Raw genomic sequence first — 9,974 nt, forward strand, 5'->3', positions numbered from 1 at the left:
CACCGGTGAAAGATAAACATGTGTACGTGTCAATATTTTGGAAACATCTCAACTCCTTGAGTAATAAGACTAGCTTGGTATTCCGCTAGAAGGAGATGAAGCAATGGAACATATAAGAAAAATGATGACTGAAAAATTTTAAGAACGAAACGTAGCATGTGATCAATCAGGTGAGGATAGACCGGTTAGTGCCGTTGTTCCACTTCAACAAAGAGAGTGGGAAAGGGCAGAGAAGACTGTTCCTAGTAGCACGTCGACAGGTCCTGATGGCATCCCAATTATGTTAATAAAGACATTGGGCCCAAAATCTAAGAAAGCATTAAGAGAGACAGTGAGAAAAATTATATTGGACGGTAAAGCCCCCAACGGGTGGAGACTGAGCAGGATGAGCATGATATATAAGGGAAAGGTGGACAAAGCCGACATAAACAACTACCATCCCATAGCAGTGACGTCAGCAGTTTACAGGTGATGCAGATCTTAAAGGACAGACTGCAGGCATGGGTGGAGGGCGAGGAGGTGCTGGGGGAACTACAAAATGGGTTCCGGAAACGAAGGAGGTTAGAAGATAATCTGTTCTCATTGACGCAGTGTATTGAAATAGCAGAAAAGGAACACAGGCCCCAATGGCTCGCTCGCCTTTCTGGATATCAAGGGAGCCTATGACAGTGTAATCCAAAAGGCCTTGTGGGACATACTGGGCACTCTAGATGTGGAAGATGGAGTAAGTAATCTTTTAAAAGATATCTGTAAAAGTAACAAGATGCTTATAAAATGGGAAAAAAAGGTATCTGAGCCTATAGAGACACAGCAAGGGCTTAGGCAGGGGTGCCCTCTGTCACCTGTGTTGTTCATTCTGTATTTGCAAGGATTAGAGAAAAAATTAGATAGGAGCGGACTTGGCTTCAACCTTTACTTTTTCAAACAAAGAGAATGGATTAAATACTCATTACCAGGACTGATGTATGCGGATGACATTGTACTTATGGCTGACAACAAGGAAGACTTGCTGGGATTATTGAACATCTGTGGTAAAGAGGGAGATAGCTTAGGTTTGAAGTTTAGTAAGGAAGAATCATCAGTCATGATTTTTAATGATAATCTGGGCAGTGAGCATAGGATACAGGAGGTTACGCTGGAGGTAGTGAATAAGTACAAATATCGTCGAGTGTGGATAAACAATGGGGCTGAGTATCTAACGGAACATGAAAAATATGTAACGACTAAAGGTAGGAGGAATGCAGCTGTGATTGAAAATAGGGCACTCTAGAATTACATTGGGTACGAAGTGGTGAAAGGTATATTTGGAAAAGGGTGATGGTCCCTAGTTTGACTTTCGGCAATGCGGTCCTGTGCATGAGATGAACAGGTTCGAGAAACGTTGGAAATTAAGCAGCGAGGGGTAAGTAGGCTTGCTTTGGGAGCACACGGCAATACACCAAATCAGGGGGCGCAGGGTCACATGAGATGGACGTCATTCGAGGGCAGGGAAGCTAGCAGCAAGATAGAATTTGAGGACCGATTGAGAGAAATGGTGGAAGAGCAGTGGGCATGGAGAGTTTTCAGTTACTTGCACATGAGGAATGTCGAGAGAAAATGGAGGAAGCTGACCAGAAAATTGGACCAAAACCAATACCAAGAAATAGCGGTTAAGAAAAAGGTTAAGGAAACAGAGAGGGGTCTGTGGAAAACAGGGATGCAAACGAAATCAGCAATGGGAACATGCAGAACGTACAAGGAAGAAATTGCCAAAGAAAATATCTATGATAATTCTGGGGGAAGCTGTTTGTTCTTTGAAGCCAGGACGGGAGTATTGCGGACTAAGATGTAGCGAGTGAAATACCAAGGTATAGACACGTTGTGCGGTGCATGTGGAGAGGAAGAGGAAACGGCTGCACGCCTCATACCTTTCTGTAAAGGGCTTAACCCTACGGTGCTGATTTTTTCAAAGCACTGGGGTTTAGGGACAGTGAAGGCAAAATAGACTTGAAGCGGGTAGAAATAACCAAACGGAGGTTATCTGATTAGTGGCTAAAATCAAGGCAAGGGTGAAATTTCACCCTCCACAAAGTACAAAATATGGTAATCGTGGCGGCTAATTGGCGTGTGCCACCGCCCGATTTAAAGGGCTCAGCCTCATCCATCCATCCATACGTGCTACCGTGTCCGAGCAACACCACACTGAATATATATATATATTTAGTCTGAGCTTAACATCACTCGTCGGAGCCGTTACTCAAGCGCTGCTTCCACAGCCCGGCATGGCGTTGCCTCTTTGCTTTCGTACCATGCACAGTGCACCCGAAATTGTGATGAAATAGTCCGATTAGCCCGCATGGCCGGTAGGTGCTGTATCCCTTTGACCAACTTCAGCGAGGGCTTTTTCTCTTCTCTGTCTAACGCAGACTTGTTATCGGAAACATCGCAACGCCAACCGCTTCTACGTGGCCAAGAACTACACCACTGCGGAGCGCTGTTACGCGGCTGCCGCCAAGTTCCTGGAGTCGGCGCTGGATCCAGCCGACGATAAGCACCACAACAAAAGGCGCAAGCTGCTTGCAAATCTATATTCTAAGCAAGCACAGTGCGCCTTGCGCATGCACAATCCCAAGCAGGTACGTACTGGTTAACATGTGTTTGACAAGCGGGCCGCGCGAGTCAACCAAACGGGCTGACCCAACCAAGCCCGGCCTGTATATAGACGATACGCTAGCTCTCAAATAAACCTGGAGACCACATTTCGGCCTGTAAAACCGACGCGATCCGACTCAGGTGCGCAGCGTTGCCATTCAAGTGTGTTTGTATTTTTTGTTATTTTTCCTTCCAGTTAGCGACAGAGCTCGCGCTTTATCTGGCGCGCCCCGCCAGCGTTGAAAGGAGAGTCCCGATAACTTCTGGTTGATGCGTCGCGGAAATAGTGCGCTCATTAACTCCTGTGGAGTGTGTTTGAGGGCGCTGCTTTTTGATGTGCGTGGACAGTTTGCATATTTCGAGGGCTTTTTTATCAGCCGGAAAAAATAAAGCGGCACAATGTATCTGGCTGAAAACATGCCAACTTTAAGTTTCTTTCCATTTACTACAAATTATTCATTGACAGCATGGCATTCAGAGATTTAGGACGGGAACGAACAGCTCTAGGACTCGACGAAGTGTGCAAGACAGACAGGGCGCTGAACTAATTCAGAGGATTAAAAAAAATTGATAATTGCAAATAAGAAATGGAATGGCATCAACAGCAATTTTGACGGCTGCTCTACTTGACTGTGAACGATATGCACTAGGTTGCCTTCGCGTACAATGGCCCATCTCTCTTCGAAAACGCAATGCATGATAGCTGGGACACCCTGTATATAATGATTCCGTGCTTATAATTTTTGCGGTCTGCAATTGCTGCTCACTAACGGTGGATGGCAGTCGATTAATTTCGTTGACTTGGAACCCTTAAACATGCCCGTATTCCTAGGCATATGGGCGTTTTGCATTCATCCCACAACGCATGACGGCCTACCGGTTAGTTTAGGATTGACCTAAACTAATCCTAAACGGACTAATCCTGAACTAACCGGCCTACCGGTTAGTTTAGGATTGACCGCTGCCTCATTACCCTACCATTCTTCGGAAGCACCGAGTTGTTTACCATAAAGATCCTAATCATTGGCTGGCCATTTTCTTAATAACATACCCAGGTCAGGAGGGCTGGAATTTGCCCTTACGAACAATTGTAGCGTAAGACGATCAAAGATGTTAAATAGTTTATGTGTAGCTAGGAACGCAACAACCCTGCCAACTAAATGGGAACTAAGACCATCGATATGCCGGGCAACTTGCTTCCTGCCAGAGGCATAATTTATTCCCCGCATTTCCCAACATCTTCTCAGATTCTGCAATCTCTGTGGCCTGTATCGAAGCGCAAATTTGGCATGTATGTTACCACTGGGACCAAAGACGTCTAACTAGCGTACAGAAGTTGTGGTACAGCACTTACTTATGGCAACTCAAGTTGCAGCAAGGATACAAAGGGCTATTCTTGCTTTGTAGCACAGAGCTCTATTGTATGCCACTTTGCATTTACGCGGATTTTCCTTATAGAATTACTTGTGTTTGTCTTTACTTTGGCTTCTAATATCAGCGCATCATAAATTGGCACCGTAAAGCGCATTTTTTTTAGTGCACTCACAACACTTACTGGGTCGCTGGAATGCTCATTTAGTTCACGCGCAAGTATCTTTTTCGAGCCTTGTATTTATGTAAGGCATTTTTGTTGAATAATTGCGACGTATCGCATTCTCCATGTTTGTCTGCGATGCGCTGTCGGGGGAAGTGTTTGCGATTTAAAATATCACTCGACCTCTTATGACTCATCATTACCCTTACACCTACGCCTTCATTTGATGCCAATGCCTGTCATACTAGGAAAGATGCTTGGATTAGCACGCACTGCAGCCCTCTCCTCCCTACCAACCACACACCCACTGCAATATACTACTATATAAATTTTGTACTTCAAAATCACAGGTTTCTTCAGATGTTTTTGTCTGTGTTGAAAAACTGGCCCGTTTTAATGGAAGGTTCAGGAAGACCTGTCTCAAGCTGGCAGCTACCTTCGCAGTTCACATGCCGTCCCAGCGGGTGGCCGGAAACAGATCAGCCGGCGACGTCATGCCGAGTCCATGGCACTGCCCTGCTGGACGACCTGCTGGACGACCCGCTGTCGCCTCCATGGTAACCCCCATGAGGGTCGCCCATCCTGCGTGGGCTGGTGGATGTCGTAAGCGGCGTGGACCCACCGGGCCAGCCAAGAAAAACAAGGCCAAGATTGTCCAGTTCGAATGGAACGGCTGCGCCTTCTGCGCTACATATAGCGGAAGTATATTTTGATTGATCTATGAAATTACAAACTATAATTAAAAAGAATAACTGCTTTTATACTCATTATTGTGTGAATTTCAGGTGAGCAAATTACGAAGAGCTGGCGCGCGGGCAGAATTCGCGAGCACAATGATCCAGGTACTGGCGTTGATTGCTTCAAACAATGCTTGAATGCGTAACATTGAAAACAATAAACGCCATGTCAGCTTGCAGCGAAGCTGATGACAAAGAATGCTGCGGTTGGCGTGCGGGCAGACTCCTTAGATATCCGTAAATTGAATGACCTGCATAATGCTAGAGTGACAGTGGAACCATGTAGGAATAACCTGTATACTTATTAGATTTACGTGTTTATCTTGATGTGAGATCAGATATCTTGATATTTCTTGTCATACAGTCATTTACAGATGAAGTAAACGTTTCATGCAGAGTAATGCTGTTACACGGGCTAGTTGATTGTTGCGTTCTGAATTCATATTACCAGTAAAAAATAAAACGGGACACACAGAGGTGAATGTGGTGTCCTGTGTTCCGTTTTATTTAACGCTGATAACGTGAATAACAAGCTTAATGCGCGGACCTCTTTACCTTTTCCCACGTCATCGATAACTATGTGGTTCTGAAGTGAAGGACACCAGGAAAATATCGTCCCTCCAGTTGCATAGTTGATTGTGCACTAGTGTCTACGACATGACTCGTATCATAGTGAGGAACGTAATAATTTGTTTATTGAGGTGCACGTGAGCTCCCATTTGCAATGTGGCGGACTCTAATGAGCGCGCTACTTTTAGCCTCCCTTTCCATCCATATATTTTCATGCCTTTACATCCGTGGTTAGCGTTACAAAAGTTAACCTAGAAAAATTATTGGAGAGAAAAGTGATGAGTTGTCATTCTTGATGTTCATTGACCTTGAGCTCCAGCCGTCTTTTACTATTGACCATCGTAGATTAGTTCATGTTCGCTATATTAACGGGATAAACATTCTTATAATAATTCATGCTTTTAGCGGTATCTATCTATCTATCTATTATGTCGCCAACTTGGGTCACAGGGTCTAATGGGTTCATGGCCTAATCGGTACAGCAGCAGGCTGCTTGCAATGCTTTGCTGAGTGAACATTCTTCGAAACCAATGATGGCACCAACTTTCGTCACTGGGCATTATTATATCTTGCCGTTGAGTGCGGGAGTCGGGGGACGTCGAGGACGGACTTTGGGAAATGGAGAGTTTATTTACTATATTTACAGTGAAAATATGCAAAGTAAGGAACAGTCATACAGTGATCGACGGCCGGCAGCAAATCGGACGCTGCGGCCCGTGGCAAGAAGAGGAACCTCCTTCTCGTTCATTTGTCGCTCTTTTAACCCCTTCGGTCTCTCGGAGTCTCTCGGAATTCCTTGAATTCTGTTGAGGCTCTTCGGGGTCCCGTCATTTCCGGCCAATGGTCGAGCCAGCTCAGGTGTCATTTTCCTCCCCTGCTATTGGCCCGTGCAAGTGCCGTCATATTCGGCCAATGGGGACCCTCCGAGGGCTCCATTGTCCGATGGTTGATTTGCCTCCGGCGTAGCCTCCTCGCCTGGAAGCGCTCAGCTGCCGGAGACCGGATGTTCTCGGAACGATCATCCAGAGCTGCAAAACCGCTTTGCTCTCGACCAAGGCCTCCTACCTGGAACCGTGCCCTTCTCCCGTTGCACTTTTGGGAAGAGTCAAGCAGGATGAGAGGCAATAGCTTGACGAGAGGCGCATGAAGGGGGGGTGTCGCCAACTTGTCTGACGGGTCCAGTAACGTGGTTGATGCGCCCCGGCGCACCATAAATGGAATGCGACGACGAGTTCATCTAGTGGGGGAACTTAAGTGATTCCGGGAAAGGGTCCGTATCTAACAGCATATTACACGGGGTATTTACGGCTCTTCACTGAACCTCTTTGACGCTAGCTTGGGTCACTGGGTATGTTCCACTCTTCAATTTAAAAAAAAAGTCCTTTAAAATTTATCCGCAACTGGGCGGAATCGAACCCGCGTCATGGTATACATTCAGATAATTTTGTCTGAATATTTCACACGCGCGTTCCACGTGGACTTCGCGGAAGCGGCGGCGCTATAGATACCGCATCGTGTCCAATGGGGAGCACGATTAGAGAAGCCCAGCAGCATACACGCGTCATACATGACCGGTTTCGGCATTAGCAATACGGTATGTCACTACATTGCTTCAATGCTAATCACATTAACGTGGACATTCATCGTGAGATGGGTTCTGCGGCAACTCTTTCCTCTATGACTGTATGCGCTACGACGAACAGCTCCAGATATCGCGGTGCAACTTGAGCAGAGAAGATGATCTGCTTTTTACCTACGCTAACGCCCTGAAAGTTTGGCCCACAAAGGAAAATAGACTATTTCACTATCTTGCAATGCATCGTGCGCGCCAACTAATGTTTCAGCAGCGGGCCGCAGATTGCTCTCTGCCACCGCCCACGGCCTTTCTTCTTTGCGCCTTTGAAACGCGCTCTCTCTGCTAGCTTTCAGCGCTAAGTTTGACCGCGTATGCAAAGAGCAGGAAGACAAGGCGACTTGGGCGAGAGAAGAACCGCGGCCTGTCGGCTAGTCAGACCATGCCGATATCATCAATCTCGGCAGGAATATTTTGAAGCGCATGCCATCGAATGTCGTGAATGCTTTATCAGCAGCTGAAACAAAAAAGGCCCATTGGGCGGGTTTGTGCGCCAACAGCTCGCAGTATTCTTGGTGTTGCGAGAGGACGAGGGCCCGCACCGCGCGCGTGTTTCTAGGATCCAAAAATAAGTTTCAATGTCACTTATGCACTGCTGAATGAAGCTTGAATCAGCCCGAATGACCGAACACAATTTGGAATGTATTATCAGGTAAGTCAGCAATCCTGTCTATATTTCCAAGTGGCATGGCCTAACACATAACCAGCCTGGAAAGTCATACGAACGCTTCTGGAGTATACCTAAACGTAGCGGAGTGGACTGCCTGACTACGTCTTGTCACGCTACATCTTGTCTGATGCATGCAATTATTCTACACTCCAATCACTTTTCTCTCAGGTTGTTTTTAACAGCGGGGCTGTTTAAGTTCTCGCTTAGGACGCCTAGTCCTAACTGCGCCTGGCGATGACATCACCGCGCGTTGCCTAGCAACGCCTCGCACAGCTGGTGCCAGGCGTTGCTAGGCGATGCACGTGACGTCAAAATTCGGCGAGGTTACTCGCCTCTCCCAGGTTACCGTTGCATTTTGCATTTTTAGGAAACTTCGACAGCGTTTGATAAGCTATCCCTCATTAACTCCTAGAAACTTTCTGTCAACACTATGATGCCCTCCTGCAAACATTATAAAAAGTTGTAGTCGATACGTGCTGTTTAAACGTAAAGATTAATACGAGATGGGCTTTACTGAGGGGCACGGCGCATTGTAGTGCAGCGTTCAGCGTTTCCGTTATTACGATCGTTGTTTTTAAGGAATAGAAATTTTGGCTGTCATAGATACTAGTCAACAAAGTGTCGTCGCCCATTCGTCCTCCTCACTGTCCCCGTATTGTCACCTTGCCACAGTCGGCATCGTCGCCAGACTGCCGTCATTGATTTCGGGCCATTGTTAGGCCCCATTTTCGTCCGTTCTTTTTCAACTAAATTCATCAGCAGAAACCAGCAGAAGCCGCCGCTGCGTCGATGAAGCTGCAAGGGCCCTCAGCTTGATCGGTCTAGAAATACCAAACAGACAAAGTCACAATGTAATGACATTCCAAAATATATGTGGCAAAATAACCATCACAGTATGTTTTCATGTAAATTCCGGTTACATAGGAATTGATGTTTACATGATCTTATATCTATAAGGGAAAACAAACCTGTAATTAACAAGGGAGGCCGGAGAAGAGGACGAGGCACCGGAAAATAACACCGCGAAGAAGTCGCGGACCGGTAAAACGCTTTTGAACCTTGGGCAATCCCCCACGGTGGGTATGAGCCACTCGTACGAACAACAACAACAACAACAACGACGACGACGAGGACCTCGACCTCGACAACAACCTCGCTTCTCAAGTCCTGAGCCAAAGTTTGAGGCCATCATCATCGTCATCTTCTTCTCAAGTCCAAACCTATTTTAATGAAGTAACCCTTCAACAAGAGCGGCGTACAGTCACGTTTTCGTTTTTTTTTCTTTCCTGGACAGTTGGTGCTTTCGTCGGTATGGCACAGCGCATTGCGCAAAATAGTTCAGGTGACTATCCCGTCATCTTGACGTGATTCGCTCACGACTATCTAAAACAAAAAAAACCATTCTTATAGCTAAGGACTTCCACCCACCGCTGTGGTGTCAACGTCATTCACGCATTCGCGTCAACATGACCATTACCTGCGCTAAAAGTGTATACCTTGAAAATGTTCCTTCGCATTTAATATAAACAACTCTATTCTCATTTTCTTTGTCGCCAACTGTTCTTGGAATGCGCACCAGGATTCGTTTCAGTGAAATTCATGAGCGCTTGGACAGTCTGTTTCGGCGCTCGATATGTGATACCAATGCTTGAATGTAGTTCTGCTGTCTATTTTGTTATATTGCGAATGGAATACTGAGTGAAATCTGCCGGCATTTTCCATCTGGTCAGCCGTTCTCGCCGATTCAAGGCTGTGATTCGCAATCTCCCTGCCATTTTTTTGGGTGCACGAGTGGGCTCTTCAGATAGAAGAGTATGGCATCAAAGTGGTGTAACAGGCCTGGCCGCAAGCATTCCGTCGCAGACGCCCTTTCTCGCTCTTCTATGCAACCTCATGCTGAGTCTCTTTCGGCACAGTACACGAAATTCTCGGTGCTCAACGTGGACTCCATGCCCTCTGAACAGCGGAAAGATCCATGGATTATTGATCTTCTTCACCTTCTGTCTGATTGTACCGCCATGCCGCCGTCCCGCGCGCTCCGCCGTCAAGTCGTACCAGACAGGCTGCTCTACAGCCGCAACTGTACAGGGTGTTCCAACTGTCATGCGCCAAGATTTAAAAATATCCAAATGCCACGCAGCTGGACAGAACCAAGGCAATGTTGTTTGCTGTGGCTTGGAGGTACTTACAGATTATTAT

At 46.5% G+C, this 9,974-nt stretch overlaps 1 pseudogene; it reads left to right on the plus strand.

Annotated features, from left to right (window-relative positions):
* The first annotated feature begins 985 nt into the window (after nt 1-985).
* LOC125942554 (uncharacterized) lies at nt 986-4,772 on the plus strand (annotated as a pseudogene).
* Nucleotides 4,773-9,974: the final 5,202 nt, after the last annotated feature.

The sequence above is a fragment of the Dermacentor silvarum genome, chromosome 1 (assembly GCF_013339745.2).
Source record: "Dermacentor silvarum isolate Dsil-2018 chromosome 1, BIME_Dsil_1.4, whole genome shotgun sequence".
NCBI classification, from domain to species: Eukaryota; Metazoa; Arthropoda; class Arachnida; order Ixodida; family Ixodidae; genus Dermacentor; species Dermacentor silvarum.